Source organism: Sus scrofa, chromosome 3 (genome assembly GCF_000003025.6).
Source record: "Sus scrofa isolate TJ Tabasco breed Duroc chromosome 3, Sscrofa11.1, whole genome shotgun sequence".
Taxonomy (NCBI): domain Eukaryota; kingdom Metazoa; phylum Chordata; class Mammalia; order Artiodactyla; family Suidae; genus Sus; species Sus scrofa.
Window position 1 is genome coordinate 27,209,622 of NC_010445.4, and position 22,097 is coordinate 27,231,718.

Genomic DNA, 22,097 nt, shown 5'->3' on the forward strand with positions numbered 1-22,097 from the left:
ATGGACCCCCCCCCCGACCGTGCGGTGTGCTTCTCTCCTACATACTCCATATGTTGTGAACTCCCTGAGAACAGGCGAGGTATCTCATCTGCTTTGGTATCTCTAGTGCCCAGCGCTGGCCTTGGCAAATAGTAAGGCATCGGCGAACACCTCAATGCCAGATTCTGAGCAACCTCAGGGCCTTTGCACTTGCTGTGCCTGGGAATTCCTGCCCCATATCTCATGTCTACTCTTGTCATCCGGGTCTCCTTTCAAACGTCACCTCTTCAGAGAGGCTTTTTGGCCACCCAGACTAAAGTAGCACCTGCCTTCCCACCTCCACCCTTATCATATCACTCTAGTTACATCGTGATCTTATCACCATCTGAAAGGGCCAAATTTGATTACATTAAAATGCAAGCTCCCTGAGGACAGAACCTAATCACACTTGTTCATCATGGGCACATAAGAGGAAGAACATTAATGTGTGTGGGATGAATGATGACTCAAGGCGAAGATGAGTTTGAACTGACTCCTCCTTCAAGTGCATTTTGAGGAATGAGCGAATGAGCAAATGAATGAATGAATACCAAGTCCTCCGTAACCCCTGGGCTACTGATGGAGAGAGCTTTAAGAAATGTGAAGTGTGATACAAACGAGTGGTATCGTTCCCAGCATTGTTATCCCAAATTTATCACCATCAATCTCAACACTAGCAGTGGAGTCACAGCTAATCAGCTTGTGCATACAGCTGTGACAGTATTTTAAAAGGCAGTCACACGGGTCTCCATCTGCCAGAAATGCAGTCGCCTCTTATGCTGAATAAACCCAAACAGGTAAACGGTGCTCAAGTGACAGCTCCTTTATCATCCAGCTTCTCAGCTCAGAGGTTTTTACTTAGAAGGAAAGGGTTAACCACTGTTTCACATGGGAAGAGAAGGGGAAGGTGCACCCCTGAGATCAGAATGGAGGCCAGACCTTTTTGGGGGGAGGGGTAGGTGGGTGCCTTAGAAACGATGCCTCGGCTCTAGAAGCAGCAAGGTCTGGGGACAGATCCCAGCTCCACTCCTGACCTGGCCGTGTGTCCTGGGGTGAGTCATTTAACCTGAGTGGCAGCCTTCACCTGACTGCTCTGCACACAGTAGGCTACATAGTGATGGGTAAAAGTGGACTTAAAGGGCATATAGTAAGTGCACAATAAATGCAAGCTGCTCTGCTCCTGGCCGCCCCCATCCCTCATCCCCTCCTTCCTTTCCCTGCATCAGCCGCAGTCGCGCCACCCCAAGCCCTGCTCTCTGATTGGACAACTCCTGTTGACCAACTCGTGGTTCCAGCGGAGGGGGACAGAGCCGTTGAGAGACGCTGCAGTGGAAGCGAGCCCTGCCGGCATCCCTTCCTATGGCAGAAATCAACACCACTTCAAAACTCGCTGTTCTAGCGGCGGTAGCCGCCGGAAACACCCTGCGTACCTGCAACAAGGTAAATCTGCAGAGGCACAAACGCAGAAGGCTTAGCCCTGCGGACCCTGCAGGGGTGAAGCCCAGGGATGCAGACAAAAGGCTTGGCCCACGTGTCCGCCTGCACTTGGAGCATCTCCGCGGGCGAGCGGTAAAGCCCACGCGTGCCTCATGCCCGGTCACGAGGAGCTGTGGGCAGAAAGCCTCTCGAAGTTGCTGGAGAGGCAGAAACTAAACCAGCCTGTGAAAGAAATGAAAGCAGACTCTCCCTCCAAACCCCAGAGGCCCCATCGCATCCCCGCGCCTTAGCCGTCCCTATTTACCGCCCCCTTGCTACTCTCCTCGACAGTTCATTATTGTCGTCCTGATGAATACGGGGACAAGTTAACCTCTGAATGGGTCCCTGGCAGCAGGAATAATAAATAGGGGCCTCTCCGCGGCCTCAGTGGGAGGATTGAAGGGGCCGGGCCGGGGCTCCTGGGCTCCCTCTCGCGAAGCCTCAGGCCTCCCAGGGTCAGTGGCCGCAGCTCCCTCTGGCAGCCCCAGAAAGCGCCTTTCAGGGCCCCGAGCTTGGGGCCATTTTCACATTTACCGCTTCACCGCGTCCCCATCTGACGGGGATGAATAGGCATTTAGCGAATTTACTTAGCGATGCTTCCACATGAAATCCTCTCAAAAGATGACATCTCGGGGAGGGAGGGCGGATGAGGAGGGGGCTGCAGATTCCAGGCCCCAGAGCTTGTGGATAAAGCCGATTTGCAAAGCCCAGCTCAGGGTCCTGGCTTGGCTGGATGGCAGGGAGGAGAATTCCCCTGCCTCCCTTTCCCTGGGTGAAGAGCCTGCCCGCCACCCCCGCCCCAGCCCTTCTGCAGGGGAGATGGAATTCGGCTAAGGACCAGCTTTCTCTATTGTGGCTTTCAGACGCCTGTCAGTAATTGCCTGCATAATATTTAGTTCCCTTTGGATAATTAACAGCTTGCGATCTGTTGTCATTTCACCCAGTTCCCGGCTCTCTTCGGCTCGCTCCCCATTACATGCAGTTCTCACTCTTCCTTCCTGGTGGAGTCATTTGCCAAGTGGTTCCCGCAGCTAATCCCGCGCGTCGAGTCTTGCTGCTCAAGTGCCTCCCACCTTTTGTGGAAATTATCCCAGGATGCGTTTACGCTAGTTCTTTCGATTCATGATGGGGACCCCGGGCCCCATGGCTGGCGTCTTTAGAGCCACTGGGACATCGTTGCGGAAATATGTACAGAAATCAATATGATGATAAATATTTTGTTTTAATAAATACATTTACTTTAATGTAAATAAACTCATTGGAACCATATAGGGTCCTAGGTTGAAAGGAATACATACATGAAGAGTAAAATGAACTCACGGGCCACCACCAGGTATGGAACGTCCACGATGCCTTAAGCCCCAGCACAGACCTTTGCTATGATTTATTGCATGGGATATGCACAAAGAGTCTCCGTAATGTGCGTTTCATTCCCATTTTACAGACGGGCAGCTGAGACACAGAGAAATGCCCATTTAGTTAAAAAGGTCCCGATCCTGGTTCCAAATGCAAAACTCATGTTCTTTGCTACGAGATGGCTTATACACATGAATGAATGGATGAATGAACACAGGACAATGAATGAATTTCATCCCAGGTACCAAAGAAAACACACAGCTGCTCCAATGCCTCCTCATTCAGAGCCTGGTCTTTGGACTCGCAGCATCAGCTCCCTGCTATGAGACATGCCCCACTCCGGGTTCCGCCCAAGACCTACTGAGCTAAAATGCACTTTTGAACAAGACTCCCAGGTGACGCGTGTGCCCTTTACAGTTTAGGAAGCACGGCTTTAAGTCAAGCATGAATATTGGTACTTAATTCTCTTCCTCTTTCCTTCTTCATCTTCTCCCCACGGTCCCTTCCTGAGAGCTCAGACTTCAGGCAAGTTACTTTCATCTCAATAAGCCTCAGGTGTTGGGCGTATTAAAGAAAATAATGCATGGAAGACCCATGCGGTGGCATCCGGCTCATAGTAAGGCCTTGATCAAGGTTAACTGCTATTTAATAGTATGCTTATTGCCACCATGAGCATCAGAAGCTTAAGACATTTTGAACGGAGGATGGCGGCATAAAGACCCAACCTGGTTTGAACTTGGAAGAGGTGCAAGTTAACCCACCAATGTTCCACAGAGGAAGTGCCCCATAGAAGGGACGTGTCTCCGATCTCCCAGGTGGTGTCAGAGTAGGAACTGGCTCCCAGAGGGCCACCATACTGCCAGGTATGTCTGATGTGCAGATTTGGACACAAAGGCACACAGGAGGAAGAGGCCCCCCTCCCGGGCCCCTGGGTGCCCAGAAGCACAGTCCCAGCCTAGCCTCCCTGCTGGCAGCGTGTGGCAGGGCAAGGATGGGCCGGGGCCTGCCTGGCCTCACTTGGAAGGAGCCCAACACAGAGCCCACTGCCCTCCTCTGAGTCCCTCCTGCCCACCGTGCTGTGCCCTGGCTCCCCTCTTGGGATACAGGATGCTAAGATGCTCAAAGAGGTGCTCATGGCTGATGGTAAATGCTACTGATGCAACTTACAAGCTTAATAAAATCTTAATTCTTTTTTTTTCTTTCCCATTTTTAGCCACCCTGTGGTATATAGATTTTCCAGGCCAGGGATCAGGTCTGAGCCACAGTCTTGACCCAAGCTGCAGCTGTGGCAACACCGTATCCTTAATCCACTGTGTTGGGCTGGGGATCGAACCTGCGTCCCAGTACTCCCCAGATGCCACTGATCCCATTGAGCCACAGTGGAACTCCAAAATCTTTATTCTTATAGTATTAAAAAACACCACCTTAGCATTACCCTATGCAACAATATTTGCGCTAGTCGGTGTAGCTCTTTCTTTCAAATTTTATTTTATTTAAAAAATTTTTTTTTTGTCTTTTTTTTTTTTTTTTTTTTTTTTGTCTTGTCATTTCTTGGGCTGCTCCCGCAGCATATGGAAGTTCCCAGGCTAGGGGTCTAAATGGAGCTGTAGCTGCCAGCCTACGCCAGAGCCACAGCAACACAGGATCCGAGCCAAGTCTGCAACCTACACCACAGCTCACGGCAACGCCGGATGGTTAACCCACTGAGCAAGGGCAGGGATCGAACCCGCAACCTCATGGTTCCTAGTCGGATTCGTTAACCACTGTGCCATGACGGGAACTCCTTTCTTTCAAATTTTAAATTGTGGTGAAATACACCTAAAATCTGCCACCTTAACCATTTTAAGTGTACAGTTTAAATTAAGGACCTCATATTGTGCAGCCATCACCACCATTCATCTTTGGAACTCTTTTCATCTTGCAAAACTGAGATTCTGAATCCATTAAATGACTCCCCATTCCCCCCACCCCGGCAATGGAGAAGTCAAACTCTAGAAACCACATGTAAATGGATAATACAGTATTTATCGTTTGGTGATTGGCTTCTTTCACTTCACACAATGTCCTTAAGATTCATCTATGCGGTGGCATGTGTCACAATTTCTATCCTTTTAAAGGCTAAATAATATTCCATTCTGCTGTGCCATTTTATTTTATTTTTTTAACCCATCCCATGTAAAAAACAATAATGACTCCTTGTCTGTATTCCTCCTAAAGCAACTGGTCCACCGAAGTCGAGACTGGTTGACTGCCCTGGGGTACCCAGGGCTAAGGCCCACAACACAGAATTTTCCACTTCATTTCATTTATTTTGTCTTTTTAGAGCCACACCTGCGGCACGTGGAGGTTCCCAGGCTAGGGGTCGAATTGGAGCTGTAGCTGCTGGCCTACACCACAGCCATAGCAACATGGGATCCGAGCTGCCTCTGCAACCTGCACCACGGCTCACGGCAACACCGGATCCTTGGATGCTGCTGGGGTTCATTACCACTGAGCCGTAACAGAAACTCCAATCTTTCATTTTAAAATCAGACACAGGGGGCACAGGGGGTTAAGGATCTAGCTCGTAGGTCACAGCTGCGGTTCGAATTCGATCCCGGGCCCAGGAATTTTCCTATGCTCTGGGTGAGGCCAAAACAAACAAACAAACAAACAAACAAAAAACCACACACAAAACAGAGTTTTGAGCAAATCAAGATGAGTTCATGACCCCAGGCACATGGATCTGCCGAGGGATGTGTGACCCCAGGAGAACAGGCCTCCCCCATCCTTCTACGATGAAGTCCAAGGGCACAGAAAACCTTGACCGTGAGAAGGCCAAGTATAACGCTTTCCTGTGTTTTTAAAATTATGATTATGGAACTCAGGCTACAGCAAGATAGAGAATGAACTAAGGGCAGTGGCAATGAGGTATCTGACACTTGAATGCATACAATATGGGTCAGACACTGTTCTAAGCACCTCTTAACCCGCGATTAATTTCACACCTTTTAACCCACTTATCCCTCATGACGACCCTATGAAGCAGATGCCATGGTATTTGCATGAATTTTTTTTTATCACAGAAACGGGAACACGCATGTTTGTGGCTTTTTTCCTGTTGATTTTTGGGTTTTGTTTCTTTATTTATTTTTGGCCACGCCCGGGGCATGTAGAAGTTCCCTGGCCAGGGATGGAACCCAAGCCACAGCAGCAACAATACCAGATCCTTAACCTGCTGTGCCACAGGGGAACTCCTGTATGGGAGTTTTCAGTGTAATGGTGTATACTACTGTTCTGTTTAATCAGCTCCTATAGGAAGCCTTCATCTTTTTTTTTTTTTTTTTTCCTTCAGGGCCGCACCTGCGGCATATGGAGATTCCCAGGCTAGGGGTCGAATCAGAGGCCATAGCCACAGCCACAGCCATGCCAGATCCAAGCTGTGTCTGTGACCTATACCACAGCTCACACTGTGTCCTTAACCCACTCAGGGAGGTCAGGGATCAAATCTGCATCCTCATGGATGCTAGTCAGATTCGTTTCTGCTGAGCCACGATGGGAACTCCAGCCTTCATCCTTTTAATGGCTGCATGGAATCCTTGGCGTGTAGACGGGCACAGCCAGTTCCCTAGGGATGGACATTTCGGTTGCTTCCTCCCTCCCCTGCCCTGCCCAGGGATGTTCACTGCTCCTATGAACATCCTTGCACGTTTATTTTTCTGTATGTGGGTGGGTAGGATTCTGGAGGAGTAGCTGTCTAGATGTAGAATTGTACATGCAAAGGGCATGTTTTAGTCCCTCTTGGCTTTCAGAAAGCTACACTGCATGGACTGAGGCTGCTTCAGAAGTCAAGGGCATGGCTGGAGCTCACATCATTTCACAGGAACCAAACCAGCCAGCTACCAGCAGTGTGAAGAGGGAGAAGGAAATTGTGACCGTGATGGAGTGGGGGATGGGGCAGGGGGGGGCTGGCGAGCTTCTGGAGCAGGCTGGCCAGGCCCCTTCTGCTCTCCCCATGGTACCAGCAATCAGTGGGACCCGAATGAATCTTCCGTCTGGTAGCAAGGGGTGCAGAGAACTAGCGTCTCCAGTACCCATCTGGAGCAGCTGCCCATCTGTCTCTAACAGTCCTGGGATTTTCAGTCGGGCACCTTGGATGGTACTTTTTAGGAGCCTGGCTATAGTCATGAGGCGAGCAGGTGTGGCGTCTCATTCTGTTCTGTTCCTCTGGGACCTGACACACAGGAGGTGCTCAGCAGTTATTCACTGGCATGTTTAACGAGTGCTCGAGGGGAGTGCCAGCAGGTGGGGCTCACGGATGTGGCTGCCGAGCCCAGCACAGCACCTGCCCCATGGGAGGGGATCAGTCCACAAAGGCAGAGAGCATCTTCATTCACGTCTACATCTGCGCCTTTGCCATGCCATTCCCTCTGCCAGGAATGCTGTTCCCTGCATCTCTGAGTTGGGGCAATGAGAAAACACTTGATAACAAGGCTGGCAGAAAACATCTCTGATGTCGCCTACCAAGTGCAAACTGCTCCCTCACATCTTTTAATTTCACAGCAACCCTATCAAGCAGGTACTAGTTGGTATGTGGATAGAGTGGGACATGCAGGTGTAACAGTGCAGCCAAAGTCTTCAAAGAGGGAGCAGAAATTCAGACCTTGGCACCCTGGGTCCAGAGTCTGACCTCTTTCCAATCCTAGGTTCCTGGGGGTGACTAGGTTGCAAGAATGAATGCTGGTGTTAGGAAGAGAGCCAGGAAATAAGCACGGGGAACAGCAGCCACCTTCTGAAGCCTCCCACATCCTTCCAAGAGGATCGCTGTGGAACGTGTGTCGCCCATCAAGAGCTGAGGGATCAGATCAGCTCTGGGGTGTGGGCCTTTCTGGGGTGCTGGTCTAAAATCTGACCCCAGTCACCTGGTTCCCCGCACTGCATTCCATCTTGTGAATAGATTCTGACCCATTTCCCCACAAAGCTTATTTCTTATGGGGGTTGGGGAGAGACACTGCTGTCGCTGCCCTCGACACTCTCCAGATGGTTCATGCTCGGAGCTTACCGAAGCCTTCTTGTCTGCTAGGAAGTCTCTTGGGGAGGGCAGAATTCTAGAACCACGAGAGGAGAGGGTACGTTCGAGGTTCTCTGAAGAAGAGGCAAGAGCCCAGACCACTGGAGATCAGAGAAGGCAACCCCAGGTTCAAATGCAGTCGCAGCTCACAGTGAGGCCCCAAGTGCTGGGATACAGGGAAGGCTGGATGCTGTCATTTGCCCTGGATCCCGTGGGCATACCTGCAGCCACAGCTGGGCACCTGAGGAAAAGTGACCTGGACCAAATGCCGCCCCAGCTTCCACACTCGGCTCTAATCCATCCTCTGGGACGCAGTCCTAAGATCTAAGACATAAGTCGGCTCGTGCCCTCTCTTCTGCTTAATGTCCTCTGTGACTCTCCCTCTCCTACGGGACGATGTCCTAACTCCTAGCAAGGCTACACAGTGGTTCGTGAGCTGGTCCTGCCTGCTCAGTCTCTGGGGCCACGCGAACTTTTCTACATGTTCTGTGCGCTTCTGTAACTCTAAGGCTTTGCCAGACCCCTGGAACCGCAGTGGGTAAGGCGGGCATGGTCCCTGCCCTTTAGTAGCGGGGATCCTGGGGAAGGTAGACAAACTGGGAAATTTGGGGGGTAGCGGGTGAAATGGTGAAATACCAGGGGCATTCTGGAGACACCGGGGGATGGCTCCTCCCCTCCCCACAGGCAGAGTGCAAACTAGATCACCAACCTGGATAATAAAACCCAAATGCTTTTCATTGGATTTCTCTTTTCGTTACTGGCGAAAACAAGGCAGAACGAAAGCATGCTCGTTGCATTTACAGGAACTGGCAAAACCATTTCTCAAAGCCTCAACGCATTCACAGAAACATTTACAAGACACACGTTTTTTCCTGGTACGCATACAAAAGCCATTCTAAGAGGCAGTTTATCTGACGTGCCATCAGCGGAAACTCTTAACCCGTCAACTCTTTCTCCAGATGTCAATTCTTCCGCCAGACATCTGTAACTGACAAGAATCAGCACCCAGAGGCCAAGCCGGATCCAAGAACACTGCTGGAATCCTGAATGGAGAAGTGAATTGCCATTTGGCCGTGTGTGTGTGTGTGTGTGTGTGTGTGTGTGTGTGTGTGGTGTCTTATTTGATTGTATTTGAATTCTCTGAAATCTAGTTGTCCTCCTGTGCCAGGAGACAGCTCACCTGAGCAGAACCTTGGGTTAACTAAATTCTGCATCCCTTTACGACGACTGATTACAGCCAGTTATTTGATTTGGTTTTGGGGGAGACAAGACAAGGCCTCCTTTGCAGGACATCGAAAGACTGAATCTCACAAGGAAATGTGATTGAAGGGGGAAGGCCAAAACCAGGCTGCAATGAAAGCTGTTTTTAGAGAGGCGTTCGCAGGAAATTTCACTAGGATCTTTGCCGCTTTCTGGCAGTTTGATTTTGAGCAAGCTCGCCAAGGCTTAGTCTTCTAATCTGCAAAGTGGGGAAGGCAGTGGTCTCTGAGCTGCCTGTGGGTTGGGAGTACGGCCCACACAGTGCCTGGTCCATAGCAGGGGTAAATGGGAGCTTTCGGAAGGAAGTTGCTAAGAAATGTTGGAGGAAAGGCATTCCCATCCCTTAGCGATCATCCAAAATGTGACATTTTAAACCTTACGTGCCTGTGCTCCCATCACTAGCAGAAATTACATATGTTCTAGTTCCTTGACGGAAAGCTCCCTCGAGGACCTTGTCTGCTCCGTCTCCATCTTCCCAGCATCCAGCACAGGTCTGAAACAGGGCAGATTCTAGCAGCCACACAGCTCTTTCTCTTTGGGTCCTTATGCCCATCGCAGAGCCGCCCACAGAAACGGCCCTGCACACGTGTGTTGCGTTCTAGAATGAGGGCCTTTCCGTGCTGTCCCCTGTGCTTGGGGACCCCCTTCCTACATCTTTGCCAGGTCAACTCCTGCTTGTTTTTTTTGGCAAGAGCTGGCTCAGCGTCTGTTCACCTGGCCAGGGCTGGAGTTGAAATGAGCATTAAACCACACTGAACTGTATTGATACTTGCAACTTTCCTTCTGCGGGTATGGCTACAAAGAGATGTCTGACAGGATTCCATATTCCCCTGGGTTTGCTCGAATGATGGCAGTGACTTAGCATAACTGTTTATCCATTCTGTGTCCCCAGGAAGGGGTCCCTAAGGCACCAACATGAACGCATCCGTATGTGGAGTGGTTATGACAATGCGGAGACATGTAGGTTCACGTTCCGGTTTCACCACTTATGAGCTGGGTGGCCCTGGGCAGGTCATTTCAGCCCCCCGAAACTCAAGTTCCTCCTCTTTAAAACTGAGGATAACAATACGTACCCTTCATAGTGCTGCTATGAGGATGAAATGAACTAAGAACGTTAACCGTTGTTTGCAACTGAACAATCCTGGTTAATACAGAAACTGGTTTCAGAAGTGGGATAGTGACTGGTGGGCGGGGGAGAGCAACAGGGATCGACTCGAGGTTGAGTAGCTTAGCTCACAGAAGGCGAAAGCATTAGCTGTTATTACTGCTGTTATTATTACTTCTCTGAGATTGAAGTTTGCATTCTGCTGTGGGCAGGACACACCAAGGACCTCCATCTCCCAGCCCATCGGGGTTAGGTCATTTCAGATTTCAGCCCTGGGATGAAACATAGCTCAGAGGAATGGCTGACTTTCCCTGAGCATGCCAAGGTCACCGGCCTGTCTGTATTGGAACAAGGTCAAGAGGCATTGCCACACAGAAGAGAAGCCACACCTCCTCCATGGAAAAACAAATGCTGTAGCCACCCCTGCAAACCTCAAGCAGACACAGATTCTTGGCTCCAAAGAGAGATTCTGGAGGATCCGGATATGCTGTTTTCTTTACCCACAGAGTTCCAAGGCTGTCTGTGTTATTTCAAAAAAAAAAAAAAAAAAAAGGAAATGAGCCCGTTTGAATGGAGAACACAGGCTCTGAGGTAGACATATGGCAATTCTTGGAGACAGAAAACTTTGGAAATGGTTTGAAAAGAGAACTTATTGCACAGCTCAGTGGTTCTCCAGCTGCGTCTGGGCCAGCCCTGGATGGCTGGTCCCTCAGGACGGCTCCCTTGTCAGAGATGAGCCACTGCCAGCTACACTGTTGGGGGTTTTATTTTTATTTTTTTGTCTTTTTAGGGCCACACCCACAGCATACAGAGGCTCCCAGGCTAGGGGGCCAATTGGAACTATAGCTGCCAGCCTACACCACAGCCACAGCAACGCCAGATCAGAACAGTGTCTGCACCCTACACCACAGCTCACGGCAACGCCAGATCCTTAACTCACTGAGCGAGGCCAGGTATTGAACCTGCAGCCTCCTGGATACTGGTCGGATTTATTTCTGCAACAATGGGAGCTCCCTATTTAATTTTTTATTGAGAACAGTGTTGTGTTAATGTCTACCGCACAGCAAAGTAACTCAGTCATACAATCAGTCGTACACAGTACTTTTCCAGTTTGGCTTACCACAAGACATGGAATAGAGGTCCCTGGGCTACACAGGAAGACCCTGTGGTTTATCCCTTCTACGGATAACTGCATCTGCGCACCCCAAACCCTCAGTCCATCCCTCCCCCACCTCCCTCCCCCTTGGCAAGCACAAGTCTGTTCTCGGGGTCTGAGTCTGCTTCTGTTTCGTAGATAAGTTCATTTATGCCATCTTTTAGATTCCACATATAACTGGCATCGTATGGTATTTGTCTTTCTCTTTCTGACTTACTCCACTTAGTACGAGAATCTCTAGGTCTCCCCATGTTGCCGAGAATGGCATTATTGCATCCTTAGCCTGGCTTTTATTTGATTATCTATGAACTTATGCCTCCTGCTCCTTGGGTAAAGGTTATTCATTGACAGGTATTACTGACATGTTTACTTAGCCCAGCTCTCTCTTTGCTTTTAGCGGCTGATACAGGGTTTCTTAAAGAAAAAAAAAAAAATGGTTTGCTTAAGGAATGTCACCTGAGACTATTCCAAAGACCTATTCACCCAGGGCTATGCTGGAAAGGTGCTGGTACTAGTTCATCCATCATTGGTGGGTTATTTTCAGGGCTAAGTCCTTGAATATTTCACTGTTTGGGATTATAAGACATCCATTCAACAGATACTCACGCCACATCTACTATGTGTCAAGTACTGTTCTAGGTGCCGGAGAAACAGTGATGATTGAGAGTGCATCTCTATGAGAAGTGATGCCTTTTCCTCTCTTAGCTGAACCACACATGTTAAAAAGCTACCATAAACCCCAGAAGAACTGAAAACAGATGTTCAAAAAAAAAACCTGAATGGGACTAGCAAGACTAGTCACAGGAGGTAGAGTTAACAACCCAAATGTCCACTGATAGATGAAGGGATAAAGCAAATGTGGTCTATCCATACGATGGAATACTACTCAGCCATAAAAAATGATATACTGACTGGGGCTACAACACCCACAGCATATGGAAGTTCCCAGGCTGGGGTCGAATCAGAGCTGCCACTGCCAGCCTACACCACAGCCACAGCAACGCCAGATCCAAGCCTCATCTGTGACCTACACCACAGCTCATAGCAACGCCAGATCCAAGCCTCATCTGTGACCTACACCACAGCTCATAGCAACGCCAGATCCTTAACCCATTGAGTGAGGCCAGGGATCGAACCCGTATCCTCATGGATTCTAGTCGGGTTTGTTAACTGCTGAGCCATGAAGGGAACTCCCAATGTTGTAAATATCTTACAGACACTGTTTGCTCAACCCTCCAACCACCCCAGAAGGTAGGCAGCATCGGCTGTATTTTACAGTGGAGCAAACTGAGCTGCTCAAAGCTTGGGTAACTTATCCAGTAACAGTGACGATGGTGATGACTCCTGAGGATATAAATCATGTATTCCAGGCACCTGATATTATAGTGAGTCTCCTTTTCTTTCCTGACAACCACATGCGGTGGGTATGCTTATCATCCATCGAGGAAGACGTATAGAGAGGGGAAGTTCCTGTGCCTGCGCCCGATTAGACAGTCCGAGAGTAATGGGAGCGGAGATTAGCCCCTGGGCCATGTGACCTCAGAGTTCAGGGGCTTCACCTAGGAGGATCAGGGTGACACATGGTTTGGTCACGGAAACCGGAGGGAAGGCAGACAGCTGCTGTGTCTACCTCCCAGAGCACCCCCAGTTTCCCCCCATGGAAGATGGGGTCAGATCATATGCCTGCCACACCACATCAGAGAGTCAGACCCTCTACTGCCTGTCAGGGTGGCTGGAGGGGTGTGACACGTCACCATCCCTCAGCCTGCTGGGTCCCCGGATGGGGCTCCTCTGTCTCCGAGACAGGACCTCCAGCGAAGGAGAGAAGCGGCTGCATCCACTTTAGGATTTACAAAGACCCACCACAGCTCATTGTTCTTCTGAAATGGACTCTCCGGTTCTTTAGAATGTTTTCCATTTTCATGGCGGAGAGAACTGAAAATGCCCCCAGCAGAAAGAGATAAGTAAAGACCAACCCTTTCCACTGGTCCGCAAGCCAGGCGAAACACCCAGAGACGCCTTTAAGAATGGTGGAAATGAAAAATGTGCAATAAAGGATCAGGGAGTCTTCTGCCATTGGGAATAAATGGCAACAGACACTGCAGCCACAGTGGTGTCACACGGGATGGCCACAGGCCAGCCTTTGCTCCTTGGTTTCTTCCTTCAGTAAGGACTTGCTAAGCTCCTACTATGTGTCGGGACTGCACCCAGCGCTAGACACACACAAAGCAAAACAGATACCCTGTCTGCACTCAAGAAACTGTCAACCTAGTGTGTCTGTCGCTCTGGCTCACTCTTTTGTCATCATTTTTTTTTTTTAAGGACCGCACCTGAGGCATATGGAGGTTCCCAGGCTAGGGGTCGAATTGGAGCCACAGCTGCCAGCCTGCACCACAGCCACAACAATGCAGGATCTGAGCTGCGTCTGGAACCTACACCACAGCTCACGTCAATGCTGGATCCTTAACTCCCTGAGTGGAGCCAGGGATCGAACCTGCGTCCTCGTGGCTACTAGTAAGGTTCTTTTCCACTGAGCCACAACAGGAACTCCTATCATCACTTCTTGATTGAGCACTTTCTCTGTGCCAGGCAAGGCATTCACATTGCACAGCTTCATCCTCGCAGTGAAGGCTGAGGTACGTGACTGATGGTTTCCATTTTACAGATGAGAAAACCGAGGTACAGAAAGGATGAGCAACTTACCCAAGGTTTCATGACCAAGTAAATGGGACAGACTGGAGTCTGATGACTCCCCAGATGCTCGCTCTGCTGCCTAAGCTACACTCCTGTGACCTGAGTCCTAGGACATGTCTGCCAAACAGAGGAGAGAAAGAGGGTTTCCGGGACCAGCTCCAGGTTAGTGTTTGTTTCTCAGGGGCCTAGAGACCAAGAATGCTGTGTGCCGCAGAAAGGTCCAGCAGAGAGAGAAAATAACAGTAATGAGATAACACGGGGGAGATCAGCCTGATGGAAGGTAATTACCTGAGCTACAACGTACGTATCTACCAGCAGGAAATAGGAGCTACAGTATGTCCCCTCCTCCAGCAGCCCAGTATACCTCTCTACATTCCCTCCCCCCTTTTTTTCCCTCCACCGCCAAGCAATGGATTAAGAATTAAAGCAATCTCATCATGGCATGTTTCAATAAAAAACTTTTCACCCTAACCTGTTGTTTTTAGGATAAACCGAGGCTTCTCAACATGGGTCCCACAGCGTCTGGGCCCACCGACCTCTCCAGTGTCATTCTACTGGCTCATCCCCTTACCACCCCCTGTCCACAGAACACTCTCTTGACTTGCTGCATGGCCATGGTTCCTTGTGCCTCAGGGCCTTTGCACATGCGGCCCTTTTTTCCTGGACACTCGCCTTCTACTTTTTTTTTTTTTTTCACTCAGTTAGTTAGTTCCCTCTTTTCTTCAGTCCAAGGATACTTCTCTAGGGAAGCTTTCTCTGATCCCCTCGAAGAGAAAAGGTTCTATGCATGTTTGTTTCCTATATTCTATGCATGTGAACTTCCATCCTAACAAGGTCATGAAGATGTAATTATTGAATGGCCTGGTCTACGAGCACAGGCATGCTAATTCTTGGTGGCTGTAACCACAGATCCTCGCCTATGTCTGGCACACTGTATGTTTCCATTAAATATGTGTTGACTATATGAAGGAAAGAATCAATCAGTAGGGAGGGACCGGAGCTGATATTTCATTAGAATGCATTTCATGGCCATCATCTTGGTTAAACATTCATCTTTCTTCCCAAAGAACACTGCAACCTGTGGCAGACTCATGGGACAGCTTACAGACAGGGAGCCCAGACATATCTAGGCAGAACGATGGGGGGAGCCAGATACACAAGATCAACTCGATTTACAGAAAGCACAACAGGAACATGTGTTCAGTCAACCTGGGAAATCTTTAAGAATTAGCTGGCATTAGGGCACTAGTCCGCAACTTGTGGGCAAGTTGAGATAAATGAGTCAGGCAAGAAGAGATAAATGAGTCCTGTGCTTTTAGGGAGAGGAGGAAGCTGGGGTAAGTACTGACATCAATGAGTCTCAATATCATTAACTTTTTTGATTCAGATGGAGGAAGGTGGTTCAGGGTGAATTGCAGTGCAAAGGGGCACCAGGTATTTCAGATGGGCTGATGCAGAGAAGGCTGAGTGGTAAGAAGATACAATCTGGTCTGGTTACACATACTGTGGGGGGCTGGATAGGCTTGGAGTCACAGAGGACCCTCTGTGAACAAAGGGTCATGCTCTGGCTGGCCCTGGTCAGGCAACACTGAGCTGCATTTCCTGTGCTGCTTTCTAGCTCGAGTTCAGGACTAGTAAGCCACGCAGGGTGGAGAAAAATAAAATCAAAGGAGACTGTTATTTTATGTTAAATTCAGCTACACAGGGCTGGGTGGGAGTCTAGCCCAGGCGCCAGAGGAGGTTGACCAGAAGGCCTTGGGAATCTCGGCTACTCTTCCTCTCTCCAGGGTCCTGAAAGCTGAAGCAGGGGGTCCATCAAAGCGAGGTTGACAGACAGACTCATTTGAGATAACGCAAGAAAGGCCATGTGTGGGAAGATGAGTGGGTGGAAGAGGAACTACATTTGCAAAGGCTGAGACAGGTGTGTCCCGGGCAAGACCATTACCTGGAACGTGGGAGAGGTGGCAGAATGCTCTAGTGTAGGGGTCTGTGAACGATGGCCCAGCACATGCTTTTATGAATAAAGTTTTATTGGAACACTGCCATGCCCATCTGTACATACTGCCTGTGGCTGCCTTATTGCTAGAGTGGTAGAACTCTGCATCATTGTGACAGAGACCTTGCAAAACCTAACCTAAAACTAATAAATATTTTATTTACTACTTCCTATTGTATTTACTATCTGGCCCTTTATTAAAAAAGTTTGTTCACCCCTGCCATTATACTGTTCCTCTTTTTTGATGATTCATACATTTTCCTCACAATTTTTGCCATATCCACCTTATCAAAGCATCGGCCTGGCGCCCCCTTCTCTTTCCACGCTCTCTTCTTCCTCAGGCACATTTCCATGTCATCACCTGTTCACGTATCGAGTGTCGCTTTTTCTCATCAGCATGGGGATGCCACAACAGAAATAAGCGTTTACTGCTGTAGCCCAGCACCGAGAAAGGTGCCGGGCATACATAGTAGGCACTCAGTAAACACACAGTGGGCACTCGATAAATATTTGTTGAATGACTGAAGAGCCACTTACCCCTTGTATTTTTGCTTTCTTAGTATTTCCTTAGATCAACTCTTTTTTAAAACGAAAACGTCAACCTCAGAAATCTGGGGTAGGGTTGGGCGTTCCCTGGTAGTCTAGTGGTTAGGATGTGGCACTTTCACCACTGTGGCCTGGGTTCAATCCCTGGTCTGGGAACTGAGATGCCACATCAAGCCTCTGCACACTGTGGGGAAAAAAAAAAAAAAAGAAAGAAAGAAAGAAAGAAAGAAAGAAAGAAAGAAAAAAGAAAAGAAATCTGGGTGATTTCAGAGAGACAGCCACGAGTGATGGCTTGAAGCGAGATCTTAAGTCTCTGCTCAGGAACTGAACCTGGGCAGCCTGGGTGAGAACCGGGAATCCCGGCCCCTAGACGAGCTAGAGGCTAAAAGCAGAATTGCTCCGATTCTTGACCCCTGTTCAAAGCAATGTTTCAAGGAGGCAAAGGCTGTAAAAACACGTGCAGAGTTTATTGTTAGAAACACAGGACAACAGGCAGGAGAGCACACGGAGCCGTCGTCTGTTTATCTGAGGCAGAAGCAAAGCAGTCACACACACCCAGAGGGGAGGGGAGGGTGTGGGGGTCCCCCTGAATGAGGACCCCGGAGAGGAGACTTAAACTACTTCCATGGGACAGTTCCGCAGGTCTTTGTCTGCCTTGGGCTAATTTTCTTGTTCTCTCTCTCACACCTGACCAGACCCAGGGCCCTCCCCTGATCTGCGTGCACATCTTTTGGCCAAGACGGATTCCAGAGCAGAGCATGGCGGGAAGGTTATCTAGACTTATTATGGTCTGGAGCCCCACCCACTTCTGACCCAGAGGGGTCTCTCTGCGCATGTGTGGTCAGGGTCTCCCTGACCCTGCGGATGGGGAGGATGTGACCTCTTGGTCTTTTGCTCAGACAGGGCTCAGCCCCTCTTCTGATCCTGTCATCACCATTGTTTAACGAGTCCGCAGAGGACAAGGACCAGTTATGTCCCTCGTGCCTGTGGTCCTTTCTGTCTTGGAGTATAGACAGGTGGCGGGTTGTAAATGTCTCTCCTGGAGCCCACCTCTCTCCTGTCTTGGGAAGCATAAATAACAGGCTAGTTGAAAACGTCTGTCCTGGAGCCCGTCTACCTCCTGCCCTCATAGGGTGTGTTAGTTTTTCTTTACATGTTTTAATATAGAGAAAAACTGCCATTTTCAGAAACGCGCCTGTGTGTCACTTTAAATCATCTGGCTCACTGGGCCTCAGCCTTCGGAAGCCCTGGCTTGTGGTTGAGGACGCAGGTGGGTTTAAGTCTGAGCTCTGCCTCTCAGTAAGTGAGCACCTTGGGCCAGCCCTCAGGTCTCTTGCCTTTCAAATGGGGATCCTGCAGTCCTGGCTCCCCAGGTGGCTGAGAGATTCAAGGAGACCACAGAAGCACCTGGCACAGCACCCTTCGCCCGTGGGGATGAAGAGAGGCGGGGACGCTGGGGGAGCAGGCATCTCCGGGGAGATCAAGTCCTGACAAACGGCGCCTCTCGGTTCTGCAGCCATCGCTCTCAATGAAACCTGGCTCGGACACTGCCCTGGTGCCGAATGGCTGCCTCGCATCCCAGCAAAGCAATTTGGATTAATGGGACCATTTAGCTGTGGGTGTCCAGAGAATGCATTGTTTCGAGTAACTTGTTAGAAAACTTCCCCAGGGCGGCAAACTTTTAAACAAAGATTGACTCTGTAATCAAAAACTGCTTGGCCTTAAACCACATTCCAGCATCTCAAAGCACAATTACACTGAGAAAGGGGTGGCAGTGTTTGTGCCCCCGGCTGGGTTTGCCACGTAATGCTGACTGATGAACACAATTAAATTGCACTGAGGAGAATCCTTCTCTAGGGGAGGAAAGGACACAGGAGACAGCTGGCGGCTCTTGGGGACACAATTTCCATCCTCCTCCACGAGGAAACAAAACACTGGTGTGAGGGAGTTCCTATCGGGGCTCAGCCATTCGAACCCGACTAGCATCCATGAGGATGCCGGTTCGATCCTTGGCCTCGCTTGGTGGGTCAAGGATCTGGGGTTGCCGTGAGCTATGGTGTGGGTTGCAGATGCGGCTCAGATCTGGCATGGCTGCGGCTGTGGTGTCGGCCGGCAGCTGCAGCTCTGATTTGACCCCTAGCCTGCAAACTTCCACATGCTGCTGGTGCTGCTCTAAAATGCAACGATAATAATAACAATAAATAAATAAAATAAAAATACTGATGTGAGATTCTTCGGCCCCTTGCCCAGGGAAAGCTGGCCAGAGCCACCAAATGGCCCTCTCTTTCCCACTAAGCAGAGTTATGGGCACTGGTCCAAGGCCAGAAGCTGGGTTCCAGATGCTCGGTCTGGACTGGGTTGGGGCTGTGTCACTTCAGAGGGATGGGAGCAATAAGGAGGCAGCAGGGGACTTTGCTTTCTGCCTTGGTTTCTACTTCGAGACTATCCCCCAAGCTGTGGATCCCTCTGGATGTCCCAGCCACTTTCTTTTTCCTTTCTTTGTATTTTTTTGCTTTCTAGGGCCGCTCCCGCGGCATATGGAGGTTCCCAGGCTAGGGGTCCAATCAGAGCTGCAGCTGCTGGCCTACACCACAGCCACAGCAACGCCAGATCCCAGCTGCGTTTTTGGCCTACACCACAGCTCACGGCAACGCCAGATCCTTAACCTACTGAGCAAAACCAGGGATCGAACCTGCAACCTCATGGTTCCTAGTCGGATTTGTTTCTGCTGCGCCACGACGGGAACTCCCCCAGCGGCTTTCTAACACAGTCTGGGGCCTTGTCATGACCCCCAGATTGGCCAGGTGCTGCCTACTTGAGCCTGGGGTGGGGCTGGGGAGGTGAGGTGGAAGAAGGGGTCTACAGGGAGAACCCTGGAGTTAGTTTCTAACTTGAACTTTCAGGGAGATTGCAGCTACCGCGACTCAAGAGTGTTGCTTCATCCCATTGCTGTTGAGAAGGCTGAGAAACAGCAGGGCTTGATTCCAACAGCTTTGCAGCAGGGAGGCGGGTAGGGGCTGGGGCTGCTCAGCCACAAAGGCACCCAAACACAGAGGCACCCAAACACGGCTTGGCGCCAGGCTTCTTGACTCTATAGCCATCAGATGTCCTCAAAGGCCTAGGCACGCACTTTCACTTGATCTGTGTGTCTACTCAGGATCAGGGTAGAGAGACATATAAGAGAGAAGGACAGAGGAGAAATAACGAAAGCGACCTCCAAAAAGAACAGACCAAGCTTCTGGTCTAAATGAGTAACTGCCCAGGAGTTTCAGTTATCATAATAATAAGAGAACAGTTTTTTTTTTTTTAAGTACAGTTGATTTACAATACTGTGCCAACTCCTGCTGTTGGAGAATCGTGTTCTGGGCACTTGCAATACATGCCCAACTCTATGTGGGGCCCTATGTTTCAGTATCTCTCATCTTTGTAATGACCATGAGGGAGGGCGTCCGTGGCTTGTTTCAAGCGCCCCCCCCCCCCCGGCCATCTCCTTCCCGGGTTTACCCAAAGCAAGAAGGAACTGATAGTGTGATCACTCAGTGCCCAAGACATTGCTTGGGCGTCGTTATTAGGAGGCTGGGTTACTGTTTGGTAAAATCCCCTAGCTGGATTCCACTGCTTTTTCTCCTGTTTCTTGCCTCAAACCTGGGCTGCTGCACCTGACCACCTGGGGCCAGGATCAGTCACATTTTTTTTTTCCCCTTCTGCCTCTTCCGTTTGTGCAACTAGGCAGATGCAGAAAGCTACTGGCTCCCTGGCAGACCCACCATCTCTTTCTGCTTAATACCCACGGCCATGGCTGTGCATCCCGGGCCCAGCACAAAGACGGTGGGAGAGGTGAACACGACAATGCACGTGGGGGCCAGGCCCGAGCCTCTGTGCCCACAGCCCGCTGTGTGTCAGGCGGCCTGCAGAGCTGGACTTCAGGCAGGGCGTGGAGCCCCACCTGGCCACAGGTGACATTATCATCTCCCTTTTACAGGTAAGAAAACAGAGACTCAGAAAGGTTGGGTTCACCAGTCTTGAGATTATGCAGCTAAGCAAGGGATGGAGCGAGGATTCAAATCCAGGTCAGGAAGACTCCATGGGGAGGGAGCAATGGCACATTCTGTGCCTGCGTCATCTTGGGTCTGCTGTGGAACCACTGGGCACATTGGGAGGGATGGCAGCCGTTCCTTCTTAATTATGCTGCTTGTGGCTAAGGTTTAAATGAATGAGAAATCCATCAGCACCGCAGCTTGGCGGTTTGGGGAGGGGTCTAGGCAACCTGAGATCAAAAGGGGACAAGATTATAAAGGCATCCGAAAGCTGTGCGCTCCCAGCTAATGCAAGACAGCTGGTCTGTCCACGCTTCGAGCAAACACAATGGGTGAAGCTCGATCTTCCAGCGGCCAGAGGAAGAGGGCTCATCTGAAAATGGGGCTACCCTAGCTGTGGTGGTCACATGGGGGTGGTCTGTGCTCTGGTGATGAGCTTTTTCCCCCCTGAGGTCAGCTGCTGGCCGGCCTCGCGGTGAGGCAGCCGCATGTGGCAGAAAGAGGCTGCATTTGGGAGTCAGTGGTACCTGCCTTCCAACTCAGGCTTGGCCTCTGCCTTGGTGCTGACCTTGGTAAGTCACCTGAACCTGCTGAGCCTCGCTGCCCTTCTCTACGCCAACCCTCCAAGGATGCTGTGGGGACCAAAAGAGCTGCTCCGCAGCTGGCCGAATGCTGGTGGCTTGGGGTTCAGGTTCTGGCATGCACTGATCCTCTCCTGATTATTGGAAGTTTCGTTTCTTTTCTTTTTTTTGGCTACGCCCGAGGCACATGGAAAACTCTGGGGCCGGGAATCGAACCCACACCATATCAGTGACAAAGCCAGATCTTCAACCCTCTGAGCCACCACGGAACTCCAATTATTGGACATTTCTGCTTCCTAGATTCTCTACGAGAAGAAGAGAATGAGGATTTAGAGGGGGGGGAAGAATGAGTAGGAGAACTTAGGTCCAGAACTGCCCAATGGGTGCAATACGATCTGTCAGTGAAGAACCCAGGACTTTTTTTTTATCTTTTTCCCCCAGTGATGAGAGAAGCATGGGTTTGAATTCTGGCTCCAATCCTCACCAGAAAGTATGAGACGCGGGGCTAATCCCTTAACTTCTTTTGGCCTAGTTTCTTCATCTGTAAAATGGAATTCAGCCATGGCATCCACTTTCTGGAGGTTTTGTGACTTTAGATGACACATGGAAATCATGTGGCCCAGGATCCCCCACATGGTAAATATAGTTGTCCCTTGGTATCCACACAGGACCCACCGTGAATATATCAGCATCCGAAAATGCTCAAATCCCTTCCAGTTGGCCCTCTGTATCTGTGGGTTCCACGTTCACAGATCCACCCAACCTGGATGTGGCCCCGTGGATATCAGGGGCCAACTGGACTCGTGAAACGCTAGCTAATAT

The 22,097-nt window shown here is 50.0% G+C and overlaps 1 protein-coding gene across 3 annotated transcripts in view; it reads right to left on the reverse strand.

Annotated features, from left to right (window-relative positions):
• XYLT1 (xylosyltransferase 1) overlaps positions 1–22,097 on the reverse strand; it is a 334,192-nt gene that overhangs the window by 51,184 nt on the left and 260,911 nt on the right. The window lies entirely within an intron of this gene.